Source organism: Patella vulgata, chromosome 4 (assembly GCF_932274485.2).
Source record: "Patella vulgata chromosome 4, xgPatVulg1.2, whole genome shotgun sequence".
Taxonomy (NCBI): Eukaryota; Metazoa; Mollusca; class Gastropoda; family Patellidae; genus Patella; species Patella vulgata.
This window is the reverse complement of record NC_065882.2, coordinates 34589713-34606079: the sequence shown is the minus strand read 5'-3', so window position 1 is coordinate 34606079 and position 16367 is coordinate 34589713. Positions and strand designations below refer to the sequence as shown.

General features: G+C 34.9%; 3 long non-coding RNA genes across 4 annotated transcripts in view; 1 reads left to right on the top strand and 2 right to left on the bottom strand.

Moving 5' to 3' along the window:
* LOC126817148 (uncharacterized) overlaps window positions 1-16367 on the bottom strand; it is a 90776-nt gene that overhangs the window by 26366 nt on the left and 48043 nt on the right. The gene's annotated exons all lie outside the window — the stretch shown is intronic.
* Window positions 1826-7848, top strand: LOC126817195 (uncharacterized). 2 transcript variants are annotated; one of them, XR_008787820.1, is made up of 3 exons: window positions 1826-2010; window positions 2382-2438; window positions 7592-7848. It is a non-coding gene; the product is annotated as an uncharacterized LOC126817195 (long non-coding RNA). The 2 variants fall into 2 exon arrangements; XR_007678857.2 differs by lacking the exon at window positions 7592-7848 and adding an exon at window positions 3503-3757 and having other exon boundaries at window positions 1847-2010.
* Window positions 3769-7525, bottom strand: LOC126817173 (uncharacterized). Its single transcript, XR_007678827.2, has 3 exons — window positions 7424-7525; window positions 6781-6902; window positions 3769-6140 (listed from the first exon to the last, which is right to left on the bottom strand). It is a non-coding gene; the product is annotated as an uncharacterized LOC126817173 (long non-coding RNA).

Sequence of the window (16367 nt, the reverse complement as noted above, 5' to 3'; positions counted from 1 at the left end):
AGCTTATTGTTTCTGTTAAGATTATTATTAGGCCGTAGTATGTTCAATGCGTCTCCTATTTCTGAAATTAATACATTTCAGGAAAGTTGTTTAGGAGTGAAAAATTCCCATTAACGGCTTGAAAATAATCGAATCGGTCGACGTTTCGCGAATTCGTCTCCTATTTCCGAAATTAATACATTTCTGGTTAGCTTCCTTCCAAGAATAGGTGGTGGCACTGGAATTAATATATTTTCAAAACGTTTTACGAATCCGAAATCACCGAAATTTACTATTGAAAAAATTGCCTTACACAGCTGTAACTTTGTGATCTATTTTACTAATTATTTTTTCTTTGAGTACCCTAAAACATTTACTTTAAATCTGCTATTTCCGATTTTCGAAATTCGAATATTAATCATTGACAGCTCATCCCGGAAGTAAATCCAACATGATAACTTCTTGAATATTAGTACGATTTTCATAAAATTATGAATGTAAGTAGACCTGTCTTTAATTTTCAAAATTTACAAATTTAACCTAAATATTCCAACAGCTGATTTCAATCTGATTCAAAAAATATTTGTTCCGTTCAAAGTTATCTCATTTATTTTTTCCATATTTTCCTGCCCTTTTTTCTTAGTTCTCTCCCGCCGATTACAGCAATCCAAGTCTCAGTTATTTCCCTTTAGTTGCCCGGGTGCAGTGTTTCTCATTATGTTTAGACTTGTAACTTTGCGAGTTTTTCACCGATTTTGATAATTATTTTTTCTTGTTCTTTTCTCTTTTAAGATACTTAATATAATCCATGTCAAGTGACGATGAATATGAAAGCTTTCATATCTGCATGGGACAGTAGCAGATCTAGTTATTATTATTATTTTTTTTTTTTTGTGTGTTTTCTGCCAATCGGATTTCTCAGACTCTAACCATAGGATCTTCCTGAAACTTTGACCTACCCCCCCCCCCTTCTAAAAAAATTAAAGGGGTGCGGCTGTCGATTAAATATATTTTCAAAACGTTTAAGGAATCCGAAATCATCGAATTTTACGAACGAAGAAATTGACCTACATACCCATAAGTCGGTGGCTATGTGACCTATGTTACTAATTTTTTTCTTTGAGTACCTTGAAATATTTACTTCAATTTGCTATTTTCGATTTTCGAATTTCGAAAATTACGTCAATGACATTTCGTCCCGGAAGTACGATTTTCATGAAATTTGGAATGTATGTAGATCTCATTGACCCAACCTCAACGATACCATTAGATATGTCCTAACTTATCTCCCCTTGGAGAAATTAAGGATCAAATTTTAAAATAAAATCGACTAAATATAGGTCAGATTGCCTTGAATTTTTTTGTCTGTACTAGATGAGGAATTCCTGATGCGTACACAAAATGTGAAGTCTATCGATACAACCGCAAGTGCGATATTATACTTACAGACATGGGAGTTGTTTAGGAGTGAAAAATGTACATTAGCTGCTTGAAAATAATCGAAATCGGCCGGCGTTTCATGAATGAATTCGTTTCCTATTTCCGAAATTAATACATTTCTGGTTAGCCTCCTTCCAAGAATGGGTGGTGGCCTTGGAATCAATATATTTTCAAAACGTTTTACGCATTTACTGATGAAATTGACTTACACAGCTGTAACTTTGTGATCTATTTTACTAATTCTTTTTTCTTTGAGTACCTTAAAACATTTACTTTAAATCTGCTATTTCCGATTTTCGAAATTCGAATATTACGTCATTGACAACTCATCCCGGAAGTGAAATCAACATGATAACTTCTTGAATATTAGTACGATTTTCATAAAATTAAGAATGTAAGTAGAACTGGTTGGTCCATAGAACTAGAATACTAACGGGAACGCCCACTCGGTGACGTATAACGGTGATGACATAATTATGTTGTACATCGCATGCGCGAAGTCAATAAGGCACAAGTAACTTCCGGCCGTATGTCAACATGGCAGAAGCGTACGACGTCCTGGAATTTCAAGAACTTGACGGTGTAATAGATGTAAGTTATTCATAATTTTAATGAGTTTTTTTTAAATTAGTTATATAACATACCATCGGGAGTATAAACCATTTATTTTCGGACATTAAATTATCCGAACACACGTTTGTGTATCATTTTCTACTACATATTATAAAATTATTATTAATAAATTATGATGACATTCACATTTTATTTTTTTTATTTATTGTTTTGTGTATATTGTTGTTAGCCTTTGGCACGTCCGTGCCAGTTTTGGCTGGTTTCCCAGTGCCCTTTTCTTGTTTATAACAAGGGGTTTTACATAGGCTAAGCCTGTTCCCCAATCCCATTCAGACATCCTGAATAAAAATATTGTTTATAAAAAAAAAAATGTGTATTCTTTACTACAGCTTTTCTTTGCTAAAGATTTGTTTGAGACATCTCAACCTGTCGTTCCAGTAGCATCCGTAAGTTTTCTACATATACAACATACATACATATAGTCACATTGTGTTCGTAGCAAATGGGCAAGTTATGAAACTCATTACAGTCTCAACCATGTCTATATATTTTTTTTCTTCTCAAACGATCAAATTGCTTTGGAAATGAAATGAAATGGGGTTTAACGTCCTACTGTTCTGCTCCTATGCTGGGCTAATGAAGACGGGCATACGCCATAAGGTGTGATTTAAGGGAAATTTTGCCCGGGCAGCGGCACTATCACCTATTCTTATATCGAATTCCAACTGCCAAGGGATCTTTTACGTGCATTCCAATGTATACAGGTGACCTCGGGTTTTCGTATCATCCGAAGGATTAGACAGCTGTCCTTGTCAGGCCCTCCGTACTGCATCACTGACAAGGGGGAACCACGCCGGAAAATCTGGATGAACTTTCTCGGCCAATGCAGGGATCGAACACCCGACCTCCAGGCTAGCGTCTTACCCACTTAGCCACGTGATCCCAAATTGCTTTGGAACAGTTTCTTTTATTTTGTATAATATTTACTTTAAAGGGACAATAACACTCTTGCTGGCTTGAAAGCTCCAGAAAATAAATAATATCTCTATCTAAGTACTAGATGTTTAAGTGTCCCACCTGTTGTGTAAATTATCCATTACATCCTATTTTACTTGTCCAGAGGGTTCGAAAATATTTTTAAATCGAAGTTTCATTTGAAAAGGTTTACGTTAGACGTTTCAAACCATTATGTTGAATTTTTTAAATAAGGTGTGTTAAGATGAAATTTGTATCATCAATTAATTGAAATATTCTAAAATAGTTAAATTTGTTGACCAGAATAAAGATTGGGACATATTATTCAGTTACAACAAGAGTGGTATTGAGCCTTTAAAGAACTGTATTAATTTGGTATCAAGCTCGTTATTAGATAAAATTGTGAGGGAAATTATAACCTCCAACCCTGTCTTTGGTTGTGTACAGATTTACACTGGTAATTTTAATTCATAGCTATTGATTTTGTTTGGTTTTTATTTACGTGGTTTTCATTGTTATTTATTTTCTTTTTAAGATTCAAACTAATCCAGTTAAATTTAATGGGAAAGTTCAAGTAGTGGTTATATGAAAAATGATCTGATGTTCACATGATCTCAAGGGTTTGCCGAACCTCAATCGAGTTTAACCCCAACAAGGAATATTATACATCAAAACTGTTCATCTGCCTGTGCATTTTCTAGTATAAGTTTATCATCATTTGGAACAAATGGTTAAATTACTATTCAAGATAACTAATTTAAAAAACAAGAACAACAATATGTGGTTGGAATGATCCAAGGCTCTGTTCAAAGATATTTTATTCACATGACAGTGATGCTTGTTAAATAAAACTTGTGAATTTAACAGATAATGACCATTGATAAACACTAAAGGCAAATAGAAATGCACAAAAAAATCCATAAGCTTATGATAATAATGATTAAACATACATTATGCAAGAGCTAAATCTGCCTATTGCAGGTTTTCTTTAGGCCTGAAATGTTTTCTAAATTATTAATTAGACACTAATTAACTTATCCAGGCCCTAATCAACTCTCGATGGCATCAGATTTCTCCAATATTAAATAGATTAGAACAGTTCAGCCATATTTTGATTTAAGCTAAAAATGGAGGAGTGAGACTATTTCGAACAACCAGTACGATGGTTGAAATTATTGCACATGTCTTGTCAAACCTTCAAAGGCCTTCAAAGGCTAATATCTTCGCTCGCAATAGAGTAATTTGAATGAAATTTTCAAATTAGTCATTTTACATTTTTTATCTTCGAACTATTATAGCAAGAATGGCTAGCTCTTTATCAAAATCTTACATAATGTATATTTAAGAATAATTTAATACATTTATAAAGCTCACACATTACAAGTTGTGCACCTGTATAAAATTTGTATAAATTTTGTTATCATTGTTAATATTTTATACTGAGATGCAATAAAAATAATACATCACTTTTATAAATGGATGAATGTAAATCTTGTTTGAAATGAATCCAGGTTTAACGCCCTACTTAGTACTTTTCAGCTCAATTTTGTTTTAAAGATTTGCTTTAATCTTGCAATTAAGGATGTAACAACATCATATTACGATGATAACATGTGAGAATGTTTTGAAGATTGCGTAAACGCACCCCGAACAATTCTTAATCCAAAAAATTAAACCCAACAGAATCAGTATGTTGATTTTTCTGGTACACACGTGGGGTATATAATGCAGCTTTTAAAAAGCTAGGTTTTGTGCAACTGTGGAAGGTGCAAAGTTATGCCACGTCATCTCAGAGGTGCTATTTCATTGCGTCTCGATATATTTTGTTTACTATTATCAACCTGGCCCCAAGTTCACAAAGCATTCCCAGACTTAAGAATTTGCTCAACTTTCAATCACTGTTTCTCAGAAATATCTTTGATCCAGAAACACAAAACTGTGCACATAGTTTCTTATTGATATATTTACATTAAAACAACAATAGTTAGTAAAGTGCTATATTTGAGTTAAAATAAGACAACAATTTTGAGTAAAACCTTAACTTAAGACTGAGAATGCTTTGTGAACTTGGGGCCTTGTTTTCTTTTCATTACTTATTAACTACAATACAGTAATAACAAGAAATAAAAAATCTGTAGAACACTGCTGATTAAGTTGTAGATTTAATCCTAGATTCAATCACATTTATATTTTTATACTTCCAATATTGATATTAATTCCAATAGAGCCAGGAAATGTTTAGTTTAATTATACACTTTCTATTTTGTTGTATGAAATTATCTGTATAATCTGTGTTTTTGTTACTTTCATTGTGTGAAATGCTTGCAGCAAAGTGCTGTAAATAAAATACCTGACATCACTGATCACAGTTTAACTCTATAACTTCTCATTTGACCTCAAATCTATGTGGAGTCGAGTCAGTTGGAAGAAATAAATCAAAATGGAGTGAAATCTACATTTTAATCAAATTCGTACCACATGATTATATTCTATCACTTTTTGCTCGTTTATATGGCAACTATATATTATTGCTAAGCTATTTTTGAATTGTAAATTACATTTACAAGTATGTAAATATTGATTCTTTGAATTATATATTGTCAATCAAAATCTGAATATGCAATGTGCTATGTAGCCATATATGTGAAATAAACTATTATTATTGCTATTTACTTTCTCTGTAAATCTCTGTTAATCTGTCGACAACTTAAACAAATTTCTTTTTGAGTGTCCTCAACAAAACTATTACATACAGAAGCAAGTACACAGCTTTCGTAATTTATATGTTGACTTATTTGTGTTCATGAAAAGATCAATCTGTCTGATATATCTTACAGTTGTAGGCTGACATTGAGAATAAGACTGTAAATGTTTTGATGTTATGCCCCCACATATCTTCATATTCTCAACAGTTCTTATAAGTAAATCTATAGATGTAACTTTAATTTGAACAGGAAACAAAAATTATTATATTGTACTTCACAATTCAAGTCCTTGTCAATGGTTAAATGGTATGTTACACTTTTATCTTCAGTTTTAAACAGATAGATATAATCACTTGAAGACTGACATAGCCACAAAGCAGACATTTGACATAAAAATGATTTCTGCAACATCTGAAAGGTTACTTCGTTCATATGTAAACATTGAGTTTCCTCGGTTTTCCTTGGACTCTGAATAAAATAGACAAATTCATAAAATTCAATTAAAACAAGAAGAATTGGATTCTCATACATGTATTCATAATTTTCTCGGTTTCTGAATAAAATCGAAAAAATTACAAAAGTAAATATAAAGAAGAATCGGATATTCATACAAGTATTTATAAATAAAATTATGGGAGATTACAGAAAGAGCTAGCAGTTCTCATTATAATAGTTAAAAAATAGATAATGTAAAGGGAATTTGCTGAAAATTTCAGTTAAATTCATCCACCCTGAACCAAGTATTTAATGATTAAATTTTGGGCCTAGCCTCGATCATCATTACTATAGTCGGTACGATAAAAAAAAAAACATGGTCTCGATTAACCATTTTTTGATTTAATCAGAAGTAGCAGACTGGGCTCTAATTCAGTATATATCACAATCTAGCGATGCCATCGAGCGTTGATTATGGTCTGGATAAGTTAATTAATGTCTAATTAATAATTTAGATAACATTCCAGGCCTAAAGAAAGACCTGCAATTGACAGATGTAGCTCTTGCATAATGTCTGTTTAATATTGATGAATTAAATGTTCATATACTGATCTTTTCTAAGGAAACATCGAATGTTCATATTCATAATTAAGTTAACAGAAATTTAAGTTACCGGTGACTTCCTTGGATTCAATTTCTTTGTTGTTACGCTTTTCTGTAGAAGAATTAAGGTTGATAGTCTCCCTAACCCTTCTTTTAATCTTCGATATGTGGACCCAGAATTTTTGTAAACATCTGAAATATTCATAAAATCAAAATAAAAAGGTTCCTACATACAAAACAAAAGGTTCAGATATAATTAATTTTTTTTCCATGCTTGTTGATTATTCATACCGGGAACAAGATTATTTCGGAATTTAAAAGTAAAAGGATTTGACAGGTCAAGGTCAGTCATAAATAAATATACAATTTTATTTTTTATGGAGCTGCTCAGTTAAAACTTTGACCTTTAAAAAAAAATAATAATTAGTAATTCATAAAATTAAAGTAAAAGAAGATTGTTGAGAGAGAATCGTCATGCTGTCACACACTCATCGGGTGTAGTATTCGTCAATTTCATAACAAATTGCAAGTAGACTAATGTAAACAAACCTATATGCATACAACTTTGATGAGAGAAAGGGTAAAATCTAACGGGCAAACATGAAAATACAGACATTCAGCTAGTATGGGTTTAACTTAACTTCATTGTAGGTTGTCAGGGTGGACTGCCAACTAGAATCTACATAATTAATTTCTTTTGAGTTTTCACTTACTTTTTCAACGAAATAATCCGGCTCAACGTGTCTTGAACATATTGTCAAGGTCTTGTCATTTATCGGGTCTGATGTGGTAGACTGTATGATACGTAATGATTCTCTCTCCACTCTATGTTGTTTTTGGGTAAGCGATAGAATGATCAACCCCGGTTTCTTTTATTGCAGGCGGAACATCCGAACAAAACACAATTCGCGCCAGGCATTTTGTTAGTGCGAGCAGAAACCGGAAGTAAGCTGTGCCCGATATCAGCGTCAGAGGCCCGCCGTCACATAAGGTAGTGACGTCACACGGTGGGCGTTCCCGGTAGTATTCTAGTTCTATGGTTGGTCCAACTTCAACGAAGTCATTAGACATTTTCTGAGTTATCTCCCCTTTGAGAAAATAAGGATCAAATTTTTCAATAAAATCGACAAAATATAGGTCCGATTGCCCTGGAAATTTTTTTCCATACTAGATAAGAAATTACTGATGCGTAAACAAAATATGAAGTGCCACCATCTTGAAACGTGAAAAATCCCCGAGGCTTTCGCGATATTATACTTACAGACATGTGAGTTACATTTTCTGAATTTTGATTTCGTCAACTGATGGTCTCCATTTGGAATTGAATATGAAGAACAGTGAAAAATCCACTTGAACGGACGTGAAAATAAACACAATAGGCCGTAATATGTTCAATGCGTCTCTTATTTCTGAAATTAATACATTTCAGGATAACTCGGGATCAAAGTCGAATTTTTGGTGTTTGAAAATTTCAAAATTTCGAATTTCGCCTTTGACCTTTTACGTGCCAACAATGTTGTTTGCAGGACAATTTAACCTTAATATTCGAAAAGCTGAGGTCAATCTGATTCAAAAAATATTAGTTCCGTTCAAAGTTATCTCATTTATTTTTTCGATATTTTCCTGCCCTTTGTTTTAGTTCTTTCCCGCCATTTTCATTTCATTTTCTCATCCGTCTCGTTTTTAAACGGTTTGGTCACTTTTTCTGAAACTTCTGGAACGGGAAGTCATTCCGATTACAGCAATCCAAGTCTCAGTTATTTCCCTTTAGTTTTCAGATTATTTTTTTGCCCGGGTGCAATGTTTCTCACTATGTTTAGCCTTCACCGATTTTGATAATTATTTTTTCTAGTTCTTCTTTCGTTTAAGATACTTGATATAATCCATGTCACGTGACGATGAATATGAAAGCTTTCATATCTGCATGGGACAGTAGCAGATCTAGTTCTAGTTATTTTAACTGATGTTGAAATTCAAACCCTTTGTGTATTATAAATTTCGTTTACTTAAGAAATTTAACTAATATAATAAATATATACGGATTATCCCGGACTGAAGCCCCCAATTTCTGTTACGTCACTTAAAACAAGGCCAGAAATAACCTATTTATGAAATACGCCCAATCAGCAGAAATTATAAAAAAAAAACGTCAATGAACAATTAATAATATGATTTATTACAGTGTAACAGCGTACAACAATCACAAACGTGGTAATGCAAGAGAATCATACAAAAACATACATAACGTACTTGTAATTAAATATTAGACAGTATTATTAATTATATATTAAAGAATCAGTTCATAACACAAATGTTCCTTTAACACACATTTCGATGTCACGTGGGTCAAACTATTCTGGAAACTGCAATGATACAGGAAACTGCAATGATACTGGAATCTTCTACTCTATCGCGAATTACTTACTATATTCCTGATACAAATGACCTACGATAATGTAGGACGCCTTACCGAACATTCACAAGGTATACAGTAATGCAAGAACTTCTATATAACTATGAAATGAAAGAATTAACGCACGAAACTTCGGAACAAAATGTTACCATGCCGCTGGTGCCATACCTCTGCCGAAACCCCAGAATCACGTGGGTACGAGCGCGCGCTCGTCTTGATTAACAAATCTCTAAATTCTGTAACAATGCTAGCAGACGAATCACGACACGACTTTAGTAACAACAATGAACTGATTATTTATTATGATCATAGAGAAAATAATTATGTACTACATGACACAACCTTCCCCTTAGACCCACTTTAAATCCAGTTTAACAATTTCAACATACCTAGCTAGTCATATTACCTCGTTTATAAACCTGTACATCAAAACTTATTAATGCATATATTTTATTATTATTCAGTTGAATTTTAAACATCTATCTTATTTAATTTTAATCTTGTATTATCTACCAACATTAATATGGTCTGTTAAAACAAACTTACATGTTGAATTTTCAGAAAAAAATGAGTTTACCCATTTGATGAAGATTTCCACCAAATCTGTCCACCAGATAGATTTCTTTTGATTGCTGTTTTCTTCTAAATTTCTTCCACAAGTTTTAGAATCTGTGTTACGGCTCCAAAACAAATATGTAGCACTATGCAGTACTATGAGTCGCTGGTTAAATGTGGAAAGGCACCCCGACAACCCCCCCCCCCCGCCCCCGCCATCCAACGTGTGACGCATACTCTATTCTTTGCTACATATTATCAGGGTCGATATCCTGGTCACTTCACGAAAAAGGTTTGCTGTCACACTACGGTGTCGTTAAATTATGAGTCATGTATTGAGCCCCAGGAAATTGACCAGGTACTTCCTTTACCGGATTGGTCAGCTGCACAGACGCTACCCTGGATTTCAACATAGGTGTACTTATATGGGCACCCAGGAGGGCGGCTAACCACGTTTCTAAGTCACGGGGTTGCCATATTTGGATTAGCAGACTATGATGTCATTGTCTGATTTTAATCTACCAGACATATCCTTGTTTTCGCTGTCACTGGTACTAGCTAACCAGAGCATCTTTTACAGAACTTAGGCAACCTCTACAATATATAGATCATATAGCATTACAGGTAAAGGGTTACACTAGGACATACATGAATATAGTGTAATACTAGGTTGGCCATGGATCACAATAGGTCCCGCTAAGACTTGTGGGGCACTGTAGGTGGATATGTGACAGGCTAGGACACTTATAAAAATTGTGGGCCACTCTAGGTTTTATTTAGACGAAAATTTCTCCCATTTACACCATTCAGCACTGCATTTTCTTTAAGAATTGGTTATAAAACATCCCAATGCAGGTTGCAAGCAGTCTTCGTTTAATTTCTTTTAGTTTTGGTGTTCAGTCTTCAACCGACCGTCGATATGCCACGTTTTAAAGTAAGAAAGAAAATGAGAGGAACGTCGGAGCAGCTTATTCATTCAGCAAATAAGTTTCAGTCTCCTCTTGGTAAAAGACCATGCCCTATATGCAGAAAAACTGTTTAAGGGATCATTAGTGGACTGGGACACAATAGCGAATCAATGGTGACATAAAAAGCAATCATCGGAAGACTGGTCCACACTGGCGATCGGTGGTGGACTGGGTCACATACCATCATTGGTGGACAGTGACACAGAGATCAGCAATGGTGGATTGGGCCACATTCCATCAGTGGTGGACTGGGTCACACACCATCAGTAGTGGACTAGGACACAACCCATTAGTGGTAGACTGGAAAGCACAGACCTTCGGTAGTGGACTGTCCCTCAGACCATCAGTGGCGGAATATGACACACCGGATCACACAGATCATCAATGGTGGTCTGTAACACACAGACCATGATTGGTGAACCCGACACAGAGACCATCATTTGTGGATTGGGCGACATAGAGCATCAATGGTGGACTGAGACACAATAGGGAATCAATGGTAGACTGTGACATAATAAGCAATCATCAAAAGACTGGTCCACACAGGCGATCAGTGGTAGACTGGGCCACATATCATCAATGTTGGACAGTGAAACACAGATCAGCAATGGTGGATTGGGCCACATTCCATCAGTGATGGACTGGGTCACATACCACCCGTAGTGGACTGGGACACACACCACCAGTGGTAGACTGGAAAGCACAGACCTTGGGTAGAGGACTGGGCCAAAGACCATCACTGGTGGAATATGACACACCGGATCATCAGTGGTGGACTTGACCACACAGATCATCAGTGGTGGACTGTGAAACACATACCATCAGTGGTGGACTGTGACACACAGACCATCAGTGGTGGACTGTGACACACAGACCATCAGTGGTGAAATTTGACATAATAGACAAACAAAGGTGGACTGGTCTACACAGACCACTAGTGGCGGATTGGGTCACACAGACCATCAGTGGTGGACTGGCCCACATACCCACAGTGGTGGAATGGACCACAGACCATCAGTGGTCGACTGGCACACATAGATCATCAGTGGTTCACTGGGAAAACAGGCCTTCAGTGGTGGGCTGCAATTGCCGAGAAAGTTCACCAGGATGTCAATGGTGTAGAACAGAGGGTATGGCAAGGGATGAAAGTCGAGGTGCGTATAATTTAAGGCCAAAGCTGATTTTGAATGTTGATGAATACGGCTGAATATTGCGTTGTTAATTCAGAGTAGGGAGAGTAGGGTAACCTTAAAAGTCCATATTTCCACAACTGAGCCTCTTATCAACGAAAAAACGGTCATGTATGTCTGTTTTGACTGCTCTCCAAATAGCAGGCGGTGTACTTCGCCAGAGTCATAAGGACTTTATCTAGTTAAATTTTAAGGCTAATATCTGAAACTTTCAAATGAAACTAGTAGTAATCTACTCACCTAAGTGAAATCTTAAGCAGCACAAACAAACAGAAATATGTGGATGCTTGCTACGAAAACATTCATACACCAGACCATCTAAAGACTATGTACAGTGAATCACGTTCTGATCTTAATAATCAAGAGTGTGCAGCATTCAGAGAATTATTAATTAAGTATAAAAATGCTTTTTTAAAGATTCCAATGACATGGACCTAACTAGTCTAACAGAGCATAAAATTAACACTGGGTGTTCCAACCCAATTCGACAACATCCCAGAAGAATACCATTGTCCAATGTAAAAGAAGTTGAGCAAGAGATTCAAAGTATGGCTGATAAAGGAGTCGTCGAACCTGAAGATGGCCCATGGTGCTCACCGGTTGTACGGAAAAGGGACAATAGTTTAGGGTTCTGTATAGATTACAGGAGATTGAATGATGCAACAATCGGTTAGGTACAATTTGTTTTATTTACCATAGCATTGTTAAAAAAAAATTCCAAATATGTTTTGAGTCTTTTTTTCTTTGGAATGGCAGTTAGACTTAGAACTTGTTATTAAATTAATACTAAGAGCAGTTTCAACTATTCACATACAGTTAGAACCGAGATTGAATCTGCACAGCATTTGGTTACAAGGAATATGCATTTATCAAGGAATTTATTGCTTATAATATGGGCGTGCTTTTTTTTGGTGAGAATCAACTTGAATCCAACAATTCAAGTTATGCGCTTAGTAAACTAATATTTAAAAACAAAACATATCATATATACATTATTTAGATTTAAAATGACAATTTAAGTAGAATGACACTATTGACAGTGACGTCTCTTGGGTAATAAGGGACATCTTCCTTTTCGGTAACACTGGGTTACATAATTATTTCGGCGTTTTACCAGTCTGTGTAAATAAAACAAGTGGTGAGTTTTTGTCATCGCGCACACTATCTTTTTAAATCTACTTAACCCCGAGAAAGTTTGTTCTGCTGCCATAGTATTTTTATTTGTTAAGTCTGGGTACATTTCGTTAAATCTATCTGGGTGTAGCACCGTCTGACATTCCGGGTTTTTAAGGTTTGTAATATGTAAGCAGTCTATTATTTTATTAATTGTTTTCCGTACCTTATCAAATGGTTTTGGGAGCGGCAATTTGCAGTTCGCTGCTCTCAATTTGTTTAAATTGCACATATTGTGATAGGGTAAAAACAACCCACCCCACATTACTTTTGGAATATTTCGGTCTGTTAATTACAGCCAAGACAGGATAAATATAAAAACTTGCGCCATAGATTCAGACCAGCAAAATCAAAGAAAGGTATATTAAATATTCATCTCAAAATAGTTTATATCCGTTTCCGTATTACACTGCAGTATGACATCGTCTTAAAGATAATGGGGTGCGATTAAATCTGATATCCCACATAGAGCTAGAGCTAGAGACAGGGCGAAAGAAATGAAATAACAATCTAAAAATATAAATTCGAAATAAACTAAGTCGAAAATCTTGTGGAATGTGGTACCACACGGGCACATAGGGAGGTTAGAGAAGAATATTTTGAAATTAAGATTATTTTTTTTTTAAGTTTAATATTTTGTAGAATATATTTCCCCCACATCTTACAAGATGATAGGATAAACTATTATTGTTCCAGCGAAATAAAAAGAAAATGATTTTTTTTCTAAACCAATATCTTGTGGAACTCTTGTGGTGAAAAACACCACAGACCACAAACACTCTATCAAAATTTTTCTAAATCGAAAATCTTGTGGAATGTGGTACCACACAGGCATATAGGGAGGCCTGAGAATAATATTTTTTCTAAGTCCAATATCTTGTGGAACTCTTGTGGTGAAAAACACCACAGACCCAAAACACTCTATGAATATTATTTTAAGTCGAAAGTTTTGTGGACTGTATTTATTTTCAGAAACCCAATATCTTGTGGAACTCTTGTGGTGAAAAGTTCCACACAAATTCCCCCAAACCTTGCCATAGATGGAAAAGTGTGCGATTTTCAGACCACTCTTAAAGAAATCAGGATTTATTCCAAATGAACTAAAAAATTACAGACATGTGTCAAATATTTCGTTCCTTGGCGAACTTATACTGTAGAAAGGGTTGTTTTTAATCAAGTCGATAATTATCTATCCGATAACTCCATGTACTGCAAGTTCCAATCGGCATAGCGGAAATTCCATTCCACTGAGACTGCGCTGGTAAAAGTTTTTAATGACATTTTAATCTCATTGGACAATCATCACGAAGTCGTTCTGGTTATGCTTGACCTTTCCGTAGCTTTCGATACGGTCGACCATTCCATTCTATTACAACGTTTGAATAGACGGATTCAGCTGTAAAGTAGCCCCTGCATCATCAGAAACGTCAATATTAAAATATGGCGTCCCACAAGGAAGTGTGTTAGGTCCGGATTTGTTCAGTCTGTGCTGCACACCACTTGAGCACATTATAAATTAGCATGATCTTGACTTCATGGTTTACGCTGATGACGCTCAGGTCTATTTTTCATGTAAATCCGGTGATCTGTGTACTAATTCAATAGAAAAATGTGTAGATGAAATCAGGACATGGATGGCAGCAGGCAGACTTAACGACGGAATGACAGAGGTTATACATTTTTATTCAAAATTTCGTAATCAGTCTATTTTAAACAATGTTCGTATTGGTAGTGAATTTGTACTGTAAATAGTGTTAGAAATCTTGGTTTTAATCTTGACAATGTATGCTCATTATCATGACATATTATTTCTGTATGTGAATCTGCAAGTTTTGCTTTGTATCGAATATGCCGAATTAGAAATATTTTAGACCGCACCAATACTGATAAACTTCTCGTTTAGACTATTGTAACAGCTTACTTCTTAATGCACCTGACTATCTAATCAAGCGTACCCAATGTTTTCAAAACTCCGCTGCCCGCCTTGTCTGTTGCATTAAGGAATCTTCACACATCACCCCCATTCTTTTCTCACTACACTGGTTACCCATCGCACAACGAATCCATTTTAAAGTACTTGTCACCGTTTTTAAAATTCTACATAATCAAGCACCTATGTATTTATGTGATCTTATCTCCTATCGCCAGTCAACTAGAACCACCAGATCCTCATCAGGAATACAACTTTTCGAGCCAAGATTCGAGCAGGAGTTTTATTTATGGCAAGCGAGCATTTTCTATTGCCGTTCCTCGTCTTTGGAATGCCACACCTTTAAACATCCGTAATGCACCATCACTTGAATCTTTTAAATCCCTACTAAAAACTCATCTTTTTAGTATAGCATATTATCAGTTTTAATTATTATATTTGAGTCATTTAAGCAATTCTAAATTTTTGTTTTTGTTCTTAGACTCTTTTCTGAGTTAATTATTTTAATTGTGGATATACTTTTTTTTAACGTAAATGTTCTTTATATACCTACATCTTTTCTTTTTTTTCACAATGCTCTGTGATATTTTATTGTTTTCACTTTATGTTGTACCGCCTATTGAAATCGATGTTGATGTAATTGGCGTTAAAAATAATAAATATTATGATTTATGATAGTACATTATGTTATATTTATAGCACGGCTTTCATGAGTTAACAGGTTTATAAATAGAATTAACGATAATCACTTCGTATCAATTTATTTTCATTGTCTGTCGTTGTGTTTTCAAGAACTGTTGATACATAAAAAAATAAAGCAGCTTTATATAGAATTTATGATAAGCAGTGTGTATCAAATCTATCATCCTCCGGCTTCCTCTCACTGCTATAGACCCCTACGCTCATGCGAATTATTAAACTTCATAATGGTATATACTAACTTTTATACGCCCATATATTCATGTGGACGTGTTATGACTTCGCCCAGATTTTAACCAATCTTTAAATGTATGTTTATATCCCGAAGATCTCGGTTCCTTTCGATATTGGTATCGGACCGAAACTTCATGGATTATTGCCCTTGATTTTTCGACAAATCAAGTTTTCACTACATGGACCATCTTGAGATCAAATTTTTTATCCGATTTTGATGAAACCTAAAACACCTATTTATATCCCAACGATCTCGGTTCCTGTCGATATTGGCGCATATCGGTCAGTAACTTCCTTGATTATGGCCCCTGATTGTAGGAAAAATCGCGTTCCTAAATAGATTGTAAAAAAACCCTTTTAAATATATTACCGTTACACAATAATTACGGTTCAGTTACAATTTCGTGAAAATCGGATAGATACTTTTCATCAAAATGTCAGCCCCCTTTACGCAAATAGTGTAAAAAGCATGTAATTACCAAGGTTGTGAATTTT